We start from the raw sequence: 12,922 nt of genomic DNA, 5'->3' as shown, positions 1-12,922 counted from the left end.
AAACTAATGGTTATGTATACATGCCATGCTACACAAATATGGATTTGTATGCATAGAGAATCTATAACATAATCTCTAGGAAATATTTTAATCTCAGCTATAGTTCAGATTCATAGCTCTGTTAGTATGCACTTGATTGTGGCATAATTAGACTGGGGATTTTCTAGGAAATTGTCTGTCTAATGGCTTTTAAATGTCTGTATCCAATATGGAAATGAATAACTTTTGACACAATAATTTTAACAAGTTGAACTCTGCCTCTAAGATAACACAAGGTCATTGAGCATTGGGGAAAGAATTCTACTTAGTATTCTGTATAATGAAATATGCTTTCAAAAGGATTTTCAGCTATCCATTCATCTTTATAAATCTCCCCTACATATAGTTGTCTCCATTTTATAGATGAGAAAACTGAGAAACAAAGGAACTAATTAAGACTATATGACAATTCTGTATAGAAGAAAGGTGTAGAATTAATTATTGTAGTACAACTGATGCTCACAGTCATTAGAATGTTTCTAGAAAAATTTCCCTGAAATTGATTCAATTCCATTCCCTCCATCATTGGCATCAGCAACTCTAAAGGACCAAAGTTTCATAGCCCAGAAGCATTTACACTAGAACAATTCACCATTTATGGAACACAGAAAAGAAACAAAAAATCATTCAAATCTACCTTTGCAGGAGATACATTACTTGCTGCAAGTTAGAGACAGGTTCAGAGCATACTACTCACCTTTGCCCCTTCCTGTAACTTTTCCTAGCCCCTGGGTTAGAATCCCAGGTGTCTACTTGATGAGTTCAGTCTGGAAAATGAAATAAGGTTTAATACAAATTTGAAAGAAATCTCCACTACAGACAACAATGAAGCATAGCAAAACCATCAAATCTGAAGGTTTGCCTTTCGTTTTTACACTTAGACCTTGATGTCATTTGATCCTTACTGCTGTCCTTGAAATTAATTACAGAAGGTGTTAGATTATTCTAGTTTTACAGACACAGAAAAGACACGAAGGTAGTGATTGCTCAAGGTTACATAGTTATTTAGTGTTGGTCAAGCTAAAACTCCTAATTTCTGGTCCAGTATTCTGGCATTTTCAAAGACAGAAGCAGTAGATAATTTCTCACAGTTTTTTCTCAATGTATGTAATATAGGAGATATCAGAGGAGCCAGTGCCATCACCATATCTTAAGAGGAACAGTAAGGAAGTGGACAACAATCAAAATAATGTTTTTCAAATTGTCATTGGTGAGAGTTTAGCTGTGATTTCTCTGGGCAAACTACCACACAGATTAGTCAAATTTGAGGTCTCCAGAACATGTGTTCTTGAATAGGTTTAAGTCATAGCATGAAAGAGTGAGTGTGACTTTTTTGTACCTAACTCACAGGTTATTGATGAAAATCCCTTATAAATTATAAAGTCAAAGAGCTAGAAAACAAGAGTTCTTCAATCTAATTTTATGCCTTCATGGAATAGAGAGTGTGGCCACTTTGAAGTTTGACTGTGGGGAGAAGTTCATAGAAATCCTAGTTTTTCCATCATCACCCAGTCAGGTATAGTTAGAGATGGGAAGAGTGGTGAAAATGGAAGAAACCTGTGAGACCATCCTGTTGAGTCCCCTCAGCTAGTAGGTGAGGAAACTTGAGGCTTCTGGTGGTAGAGTGGCCGAGCTGGTGCTTGAATTACATTTTCTGGCTCAGAAAATGGGTATGGGGTGGCTAGGTGGCACAGTGAGTAAAGTGCTGGGCCCGGAATCAGGAGGACCTGAGTTTTGTTCTGGCCTCAGACACAACACACACACACACACACACACACTCAAAAGCTAGCCATGTAACCTTGGGCAAGTTACTTAACCCCAATTGCCCTCCAAAAAGCAAAAAAAAAAAAAAAATATGGGTATCCTTCCCATTAGAATCAGCAGTGTTTTTGTTGCCAATATTAAAGTATCGTTATATCGTTACAACTTTTTGCATAGCCACTCCTGAATGAATAACAAGGAGATTGGCAGGTGTGGCCAACAACCAAAGTACCTGAGATGGCCACTGACTTAACAAACTATGATTTCTCTGTGTTTGAAGACTAAGTTCAAATGTGACAGTTAAACCCCATAATTTGAAGACTATTCTAGAATAAAGCATGAATTCTAGAATAAAATACACGTTCCAGTTAGAAAGGGCCTTGGAGGTCATCTAATCCATCTTTTTACAGACTACAACGAGTCTTGATGGCCTCTGAGAGCTTTTGCCTGCTTAAGATCATGCAGCTCTAAGAGTAAGGACAGCGCTATGTTCCGCGTCTCTTGGCTTCCAATCAGTGCTCTTTCCACTCTTCTTCAGATAGAGTCTGGGCTTAATTTTGGATCTCAAATGATGTAACCCCAACATTGTAAGAAGAATGCTTATGTGACCCTTCTGTCAAAGGTTCTCTCCTGATAGCAGTATAGTAGAAAGAGTGCTGGGTTTGGAGCCTGATGACCTGGATTGGAATCCCAGCTCTTCTACTTAACCTATAAAACCTTGGGAAAGTCACTTAATCCAATCCTCTGTACCTCAATTTCCTTATCTGTAAAGGGGGGGTAACAATCTGACCTCTAAAGTCCCTTCTGTTTCTATGATCCCATGACCAGGTTTAATTTGAGGACTTATTTCTCTGGCTTATTTACTCTCCACATAGGTAGAACCTGGGGGTGGCAATATTGGCACTCCTGCAGTGGTGGCAACAGATCTCCTTAAAAGCATTAGATACCAAACATAGGTTTTATGGTGAGTTTGGAGCCAATACCACCTCTTCCATTTCCATTAGATTGATGCCTTTCCCTAGGACCTTTACAGTTCAAGTGACATGTAGTACTATGCTGAGTTGGACCCCCTGCAATGGAAAAGGGTTTATATCTGAGTCCATAGAAAGTCAAGAAGCCATTTCTAATGGGAAGCCACCTTCTTCCCTGGAACCTGTTGGCAGTCCTTGTGACTTAAAATACTACCCTGAGTGGATTCCTACAGTAAGGTTTTGAAAGGTCTGTGGAGCCCCGAGCCAACTCTTTTCACTGGGCACTAATAGTTTCCTTTTCGTCAGCTTTTGCTGACAGGATTTGGCATTGGAGGACCTGGGTTCACAGCCTTTGTCACTACTTGTGCTATCTTGGGCAAGTCATTTAATCTCTCTGGATCTTAGTTTCCTCTTTTTTAAAATGCAGAGCTTGAACCACATAAGCTCTTGGACCTCTCCCTCTCTAAGTCCTGTAAATAGTTTTTCCTCCATTCAGGCTCCCTTGCCTTGTCCTTTTGACAGCATCTTTCCTGCTCTGCTACCAATCTACTACCAATGTGCTCTATTCTCAACAGGTATAATGGTTCTCCAAACTGTCTACTGTTCTCCTGCAGCTGTTCCAACAGTCCTCTACTCTCATTCTAGGAGATAGTGCCAGCTTTTGAGGAGGTGGAAGACAGGTAGGGATGTTAAAAGGGGAATTACACTAGAATCCTGACTGACAGTATTATAGATCTCTCAAACTCAGGGCCAGAATGCCTCTGGGTTTTAAGAAATATTGTATTATCTTATACTGAGGGTCCCATGATCTTATATTTCACATAAAGGGTCTCTATTGCTTTTGCTTGTATTATTCATTTCCCAGTCTTGGTCAGCCCATGAGGAATCCATCCCATTTATCTCCTTTCCCACCACCTCTATGTGGCCCATATGTCCCCCTACCTTCCATTCTCCCCTAGGGAAACTAGGCATGGTTTTACAAATTATTCCAGGTTATTGCTCTGCAGAATTCTGAAAGGGGTGAGAAGAGAACCTGAAGTTGCTTCCAGAATATATAGTGACAGCAAACTTTTCAAGCATGTTTAAGAACTGCAGAACAGGGGCGGCCAGGTAGCACAGCAAGTAAGAGCACCAGCTCCAGTGTTGAGAAGACCTGGAGATCGAATCCCGGGCTCAGACACTCAGCACCACACCCAGAAATAACTGGCCGTGTAACCTTGAGCAAGTTACTTAACCCTGATTGCTAAACAAAAAACAAAAAACTGCAGAACAAACTGTTTATATGAAAGTAATTGATATGTTAATTATTAATGTATCTGGGTTTTGGGTTTTTTTTAGGACAGCTAGGTGACACAGCAGAGGAAGTGCTGAGCCTGGAGTCAGGAAGACCTGAGTTCAGATCCATTCTCAGACCCTTTACTAGTTCTGTGAACCTAGGCTAAATTACTTAAATACTGTTTGCTTCAGTTTCCTTATCTGTAAAATGTGGATAATAATAGAGCCTACCTCCAAGAATTGTTGTGAAGATAACAATCATAAAGCTCTTAGCACAGTGCCTGGCACATAGTAAGTGCTTTATAAATGTTAAAAAATTAATTTGCTGTTAAACAGTCAACACTTTGTTAGAACAACCAAAATTGTACGTTATTTACTTTCACAGTAAATGCAAGGTTAAAGCAAAAATACCACATCATCCCTGTTATTTAACATAGTTCTAGGAATGCTAGTGATAGCAATAAGGTAAGAAAGGCATACATATTGACAAAAAAGGAGATAAGATTATCCCTATTTACAAATGACATAATTTACTTAGAAAACCCCAGGGAATATGCATTTCTTTATAGCAATAACAAATCTGGGCAGCTAACTGGCGCAGTAAATAGAGCACCGGCCCTGGAGTCAGGAGGACCTGAGTTCAAATCTGACCTCGTACACTTAAACACACCAAAAAACTAGCTGTGTGACCTTGGGCAAGTCATTTAACCCCAATTGCCCTCCAAAAAAAATACTATAATCAGTCATTTCTGTCATGTTTGACTCTTTGTGATGCCATTTGGGGTTTTCTTGGCAAAGATAGTGGAGTAATTTGCTGTTTCTTTTTTCCACCTCATTTTACAGATGAAGAAACTGAGGCCAACAGGTTAAATGACTTGTCCAGGGTCACACAGCTAGTAAGTGTCTGAGGCTGGATTTTAATTCAGGTCTTCCTGATTACAGGCCCAGCAATCTAATTGCCCTAAAAAATATAAGATGCATTAAATATCTGAGAGTCAATACTCTGAGATACATTCAAACTGTGTAAGTACTATTGCAGAACTTTAAGAAAATAAGGAATGAATTTAAAAATTGCAGGAGTATCTATCCATTTTTTATTGTTGGACTTTACCAGTAAAAGCCCCATAAATTCATTAATAGATTTTGTGTAATACCAATTAAACTACTAAGGAGTTACTTTATTTATAGAGTTAGAAAAAAATTTTTTTTAAATCATTTGAGTGATCTAGAATCTCAGGGAGAATAATAGGGAAAAAGCAGGAGTAAAGGAGAAATAGCACTGCCAGGGCGCAAGTTACAAAGCAGTGATGACCAAAACTATCTGATAGTGGTTAAAAAATTTAAAAAGTAGTTCAGTAAATTGGAATTAGATAAGCAAGAATTGGAAACGATTATTTTTTTAAAAAACAAGAACATAAACTAGTTGGGAAGGACTTTTGATAAGAATTGCTTGATATTGAATGTTCCGGAAAAACTGAAGAGTAATTAGACCAAAAACAGGTTGCCTCTCACATAATTGACATGCAGTATGTTTATGGTAAGTGCCAAATACTGACTTAGACATGAAAGATTGCATAATTTTTTTTCAAATTTTTAATTTATTTTTAGTTTTCGACATTCATTTCCACAAGATTTGGAATTACAATTTTTTCTCTCCTCGTCTTTCCCCTAACCCTCACCCCAAAATAGCAAGCCTACTGAATGCCTCTTCCCCCCATCTGTTCTCTCATATATCCTCCCCCTTCGCCCCCCTAACTTTCTAGTAGGGCAAGATGGGTTTCTATACCCCAGTGCCAGTATATCTTATTTCCCAATTACATGTAAAAAACTAATTTTTAAACATTTGTTTTTAAAACTTTAGAGTTCCAGATTTTTTTTTCCTTCTTCCCTCCTCACCCACCCCCCACTAGGAAGATAAGCAATTCAGTATAGTTTGTATATGTGTAGTTACCCAAATCATTTCCATAGTAGTTATATTGTGAAAGACTAACTATATTTCCCTCCATCCTATCCCTCCCCCCACTTATTCTATTTTCTCTTTTAACCCTGTCCCTTTTCAAAAATGTTTGCTTCTAACTACCCTCTCATACAATCTGCCCTCCCTTCTCTCCTCCCCCCTCTTATTTCCTACCCCCCTATTATCCTGTAGGGTAGGATACCCAATTGAGGGTGTGTGTTATTCCCTCCTTAGGCCAAATTCAATGAGAATCATGTTGTCCCATTCCCTTTCACCTTCCAGCTCTTCCCCTCCATTGTAACAGTTTTCTTGAGATAATTTACCCTAATCTATCACTCCCTTTCTTCTCCCAATAAATTCCTCTCTCACCTCTTAATTATATTTTAAAAATATCACCCCTTCATATTCAACTCATCCTGTGCCCTCTGTCTATGTATACATGAACATACAAATGCTTATACTCACATATATATTTATATACACATACATTCTCCTATACATATATATATGTATGTATGTATACATACATATATATATTCCCTTCAGCTATCCTCATACTGAGAAAAGTCTAATTTTATGGGTTACAGTTATCATTTTTCCATGTAGGAGTGTAAATAGTTCAAATTTAATAAGTTCCTTATGATTTCTTCTTCTTATTTACCTTCTCATGCTTTTCTTGCTTTTTGTATTTGAAAGACAAATTTTCTGTTCAGCTCAGGTTTTTTCATCAAGAATGCTTGAAAGTCCTCTATTTCATTGAATGACCATATTTTTCCCTGTAGCATTATACTCTGTTTTGCTGGGTAGGTGGTTCTTGGCTTTAGTCCTAGCTCCTTTGACCTCCAGAATATCATATTCCAAGCCCTTCAATCCCTTAATGTAGAAGCTGCTAGGTCTTGTGTTATCCTGATTGTGTTCCTACAATACTCAAATTGTTTCTTCCTGTCTGCTTGTAGCATTTCCTCCTTGATCTGGGAACTCTGGAATTTGACTATAATATTCCTAAGAGTTTTCTTTTTGGGATCTTTTTCAAGATGCAGTTAGTGAATTCTTTCAATTTCTATTTTTCCCTCTGTTTCTAGAATATCAGGGCAATTTTGCTTGATAATTTCTTGAAAGATGGTGTCTAGACTCTTTTTTTGATCATGGCTTTCAGGTAGACCAGTAATTTTTAAATTTTCTCTCCTGGATCTATTTTCTAGGTCAGTGTTTTGTTTTTGTTTTTGTTTTTTTTGCTGCTTTTTGGAGGGCAATTGGGGTTAAGTAACTTGCCCAAGGTTACAAGCTAATTTTTTTGTGTGGGTGTTAAGTGTCTGAGGCCAGAACCGAACTTGGGTCCTCCTGATTACAGGGCCAGCACTTTACTCACTGCGCACGTCAGTGGCTTTTCTAATAAGATATTTCATGTTGCCTTCTATTTTTTTCATTTGTTTGGATCTGTTATGGTATCTTGATTTCTCATAAAGTCATTAGCTTCTAGTTGCTCCAATCTAATTTTGAAGGAATTATTCTCTTCAGAAATTCCTTTTCCATCTGGCAAATTTGGCTTTTTAAAGAGTTCTTCTGCTCATTGGCTTTTTGGGCATCTTTTTATTATTTTTTAAGGTGTTTTTTTCTTCAGTGTATTTTTGGGTCTCCTTTAGCAGGCTGTTGATGCACTTTTCATGATTTTCTTGCATCATTCTCATTTCTCTTCCCAATTTTTCCTTCACTTCTCTTACTTGATTTTCAAAATCCTTTTTGAGCTCCTCCATGGCCTGTAACCAATTCATATTTTCTTGGAGGCTTTTGATGCAGGAGTTCTGTCTTTGATGTCTTCCTCCCACTCCATGCCTTGATCCTTTTTGTCCCCCCAAAATGATTCTATCGTCTGTTTCTGCTTCTGTTGCTTGCATAAATTGGCAGCCAATTACTTGACTTTTGAGCTCTTTGCCATGGTAGAACTCTGCTTCCAGAATGGAGAGAGCTATGTCCCAAATTGCTGGGGTTTTTGCAGCTGCTGGAGCTGTTAGATGGGTGCCCTCTCTACAGCCCCCACGTGCTCTGGTTCTCTGGTCACACACCCCAGGTCCACCACCCAAGACTGCGATCTAGATCCAAGCAGATCAAAGCAAAAGCAATTACCCTCTGAATGGGCCTTTGGTCCCCCTACAATCTGCAGGCCAGGAGCACCAGAAGCAGCCACACAGCAGCAGCTGCAGCCACTGCACCTCCTCTGCTTCTCACCCTCCAGGGGCAGCAGCCAGACCAACAAAGTTCCACACTGACCTTTCACTTTGTCTTTGGCGTTTGTGGATTGAGAAGTATGGAAACCACTGTAGCTGCTGGTGATTTACTCTTGTGAAGTCTGCTCCAGCTACTGCTGGTCGGGGCTGCCCTGGGGCTAAAACCATGCTCAGTCAGGGCACTGCAATGGACCCTTCCTGACAGCCTGCCAGGCTTCCTTTAGCAGGAGATTTGTTTCTTTCTGTCACTTTGTGGGTTCTGTCACTCTAACGTTTGTTTAGAGTAATTTTTTACATGTATTGGAGGAGGTCGAAGGCAGAGCTGTGGAAAGTCCTGTTTCTACTCTGCCATCTTGGCTCCGCCCTCTGATTGCATCGTTTTTTTAAAAAACATGGATGAATGTACCTTTTCCTACTATAACTAGAGAAACATTTCTTAACCAAACAAGGGATAAAGGAAATCATAATGGTTAAATAGATCATTTTTATTATACTACATGAAATTGAAAATCCTTTGCATGGACAAAATCAGTGCAGTTAGGATATAAAGGGAAACTATTGATGGGGGAAAAACAAATATTTTCTGGTAAGGGACTAATGTATTCAAGGTAACCAGCACAAATATATAAAACCAAGAATCAGTGGACAGGTGGTCAAAGAATATGAATAAACAGTCTCAAGAATTCCAAACTAGTACCAAACATTAAATATTGTACCAAATTGCTATTAATGAGAAAAATGCTAATTAAAACCACTTTTATGTTTTGCTTCCCAGCAAACTAATAAAGATGGGGAAAGGTAGAAATAGCCAATGTGGGAGGGACACACTAATTTACCGTAGCCTGAGTTGTAAACCAATCAAACCATTCAGAAAAACAATGTAGAACTGCACATACGAAGTGATTAAAATGTCCATACCTTTTGATTTAGAAATCCTTGTTAAGTAATTTTCCAATTGTGTTGAATTCTTCATGAACCTATTTGGGGTTTTCTTGGCAAAGATACTGGAGTGGTTTGCCATTTTCTTCTCCAGCTCATTTTACAGGTGAGGAAACTAAGACAAACAAGGTGAAGTGACTTGCTCAGAGTCACAGAGCTAGTAAATGTCTGAGGCCAGATTTGAACTCAGGAAGATGACTTCCTGGCTTCAGACTTGGCACTATATTCACTAGGGAAAGAAAGATCCCATATATGAAAAAATACTAATTGTAGCACCTGTTTTAGCCAAGAACCAGAAACAAAGTAGGAGCCCTTCCAGTGCAAAATGGTGAAGCAAAGTATGACCCATGGATGTCAGATTACTTCTGTGCCTTATGAACATTACAGACACAAAGGACTCAGGGGATAATGAAAAGTGTAAACAACCAGGGGAACAATATGCTTTGGATTATAACAATGTAAATGGGAAGAATGACAGTAAAACAATTGAAACTGAATTCCATGGGGTTGTAATTCCTAAACTTGATCCCAACCAGAGATCTCCCTTCTTTGTAGAGGAGGGGGATTATAGATATGGAAGAGAATATAGGTCAGCTTTTTCAATATGTGGGCCAATCTTGCAGAGCTACTTTCCTTTCCTTTTTTATTCCTTGTTATAAGAGATGGGAGCGTGAGATAATAAGAGAAAAAAATATCAATGAAATTTATTTTTTTTAATATGAAGAGCAAAGAGAAACATTGGGAGACTTAGACAAACTAATACATAGTGAAGAAAATAGACTCATTAATTTTCTCTCCAAATCTGTCCCCCTTGTGAAATTTTCTATTTCTCTTGAGATCATCTTTTCAGTCACGGAGGTTCCTGAGCTTGGCACTATTCTTCACTCCTCACTCTCATTTCCCCTACGGTTGCCGAGTCTCATTATTTCCACCTCCACAACATTTCTCTCATCTAGCTTTCTCTTCTCACATAGCTGCCACCCTAGTGCAGGCTGTCATCACCTCTTGACTGAACTATTGCAATAGAGTAGTTACAAAGCCAGCCAAGAGCATTTCTTAAGTGTTTACTGCATACCAGGCACTGTGCTAAATGCTAAGGATTCAAAGAAAGGCAAAAATATAATCCCAGCTGTCAAGGAACTCACATTCTAAGAGGGTAGGTAAAACACAACTGTACATACAAGAGATACAGTGCAGCTAGGAGGTAATCTGAGAGAGAAGGCAATGGTGGGAGGACTGAGAAAGGTCACTTGTATAACGTAGAATTTGAGCTGAATCTTGAAGAAAGCCAATCAAGCAAAGAGGCAGAGGGAAGGAGAACTTTCTAGGTATGGGGAACAGCCAATGAAAAGACATGAAGCCAAGAGATAAAGTGTCCTGTTTGAGGAAAAACAAAAAGGTCATTGTCACTGGATTGTTGACTGAGTGAAGGTATGTGGAGTGTAAGAGCTGAAAAGGAAAGAAGGGGTCAGATTGTGAAGGTTTTTAAAGGCCAGACAGAGAATCTTTATATTTTATCCTGGCTGTAATAGGGAGTCACTGGAATTTATCAAGTAGGAGATGACATGGTCAGGCCTGTTCTTTAGGAAGATCACTTGGGCAGGTGAGTGCTGGCTAGACTGGAGTGGGTAGAGACCAACTAAGAAGGCTACTGGCAATAGTCTAGGCAGGAGGTAATGAGGGTCTGAATCAGGATGGTAATAAGGAAATTGGGAAGAGAGGAGGGATTAGGGGAAAAGATAATGAATTCTGGTTTTGGACATGTTGAGTTTAAGATGTCTACTTAGTCGGGGCAGCTAGGTGGCGCAGTGAGGAGAGCACTGGCTCTGGAGTCAGGAGGACCTGAGTTCAAATTTGACCTCAGACACTTAACACAACAACTAGCCATGTGACCTTGGGCAAGTCACTTAACCCCAATTGCCCTCCAAAAAGCAAAAAAAAAAAAAAAGATGTCTACTTGAGACTGGAGGTCAGAAGAGAAGTAGGGGCTGGACAAATCTGAGAATCATCTGCCTAAAATAATAATTTTCCATGGGAACAGCTGAGACCACCAAGTTAAATAGCATAGAGGGAAAAGAGAAGGCAGCCCAGGACAGAACCTATGGGAGATACCTGAGATTGGTGAGTGTGGAATAGAGGAAGATCCAACAAAGGAGACTGAGGTAGGAGGAGAACCAGGAGAAAGCAGTATCTTGGGCCCATGTCTTTCTCCTCTCCATCCTCTACAAAATGCCAACATGATATTCCTAAGGTACAAATTTGACCAGGTTGCCCCCCTTCTCACACTCCAGTGGTTACCCTTTATTTAAGCTCCTGGTTGACTTTTAAAGCTTTGTAGCCTGACTCCCAACATGCTTTTCCAGGAATCCTATTTATTATTTTCCTTTCTACATTCTATTCTAGTTAGACTAGTTAACTTTTTTCTTGTTCTTCACACACACTATTCCATCTTTCATTTTTGTACCTGGGCTATATTCCAAGTCCGGAATGGATTCCATACTCCTCTCCACTTTTCAGAATTCCTTATTTCCTTCAAAATTCAGATCAAAGCATTCTACATGGAAGCTTTCTTGATTCCTTCTCCCACCCTAGCAGCTTATCCCTTCCCACCCCCAAATTACCTCTTGTTTATTTTGTGTGTGTTTGCATGTACCAGACTGTCTCCCTCAATAGAATTTAAGCTCTTTGAGGTTTCATTTTGATCTTTTGTCTTCACAGTGCCTACCACATTGTAGTCAATAAATGCTTATTGGTTGATTGACCCAGGAAATATATATGACCCAGGAAAACAATATATGCAACTGCTACCAAAATGTAAGTGGAAAGAACCATTTAAAAAAAAATTAAGTGCTGTGTAATTGTACTGATCAAATTTGACCCTGGAGAAGAGTTGACTGCTCCTTTTATTCTGTCCTTCCTCTCGTTCCTCTGATTTCAAATACTTACTAGCAATGTGACCCTGGAAAAGTCATTTAACCCCTCTAAGATCAGTTTCCTTATCTATAGAATGGGGATAATACTAGCACTGTCTCACACAGTTGCTATGAGAATCAAACGAGATCACATGTAAAGTTTTGCGAACATAAATGCTGTTGTTTAGTCATTCAGTCATATCTGGCTCTTTTTGACCACATGGATCACAGCATGCCAGACCTTTCTATTCTCCACTATCTCTCAAAGTCTATCCAAATTCATGTTCCAGAACTATCTATCCATTTCATTTTCTGCTGTCCTCTTCTCTTTTTGCCTTTAATCTTTCCCAAATCAGATTCTTTTCCAATGAGTCCCATCTTCTCATTATGTGGCCAGAGTATTTAAGGTTCAACTTCAGTATTTGACCTTCCAGTGAATAGCCTGAATTGATTCTTAAGTATTGACTGGTTTGATCTTGATCTCTTTGTTGTCCAAGGAAATCTCAAAAGTCTTCAACACAGTTTGAAAGTGTCAATTCTGCAGCACTCAGATTTCCTTATAGTTCATCCCTCACAGCCATACATTGCTACTTGAAAAACCACAGCTTTGACTATACAGACCTTTGTCAGCAAGGATATGTCTGCTTTTTAGTATGCTGTCCATATCTGTCATAGCTTTCCTTCCAAAGAGCAAATGTCTTTTAATTTCATGACTTCAGTTACCTTCTGCAGTGATCTTTGAGCCCATGAATATGAAATCTAACACTGTTTCCCTTTTCTCCCCTTTTTTCTAGTTGCCAGGAAGTGATGCAACTGGTTGCCAAGATCTTAGTTTTGTTTTTT

Source organism: Petaurus breviceps, unplaced genomic scaffold (genome assembly GCF_028583685.1).
Source record: "Petaurus breviceps papuanus isolate PSGF00001 unplaced genomic scaffold, PetGlider_PUasm1.0 80, whole genome shotgun sequence".
In the NCBI taxonomy this organism is placed as follows: Eukaryota; Metazoa; Chordata; class Mammalia; order Diprotodontia; family Petauridae; genus Petaurus; species Petaurus breviceps.
Note: the sequence above shows the minus strand (reverse complement) of the source record.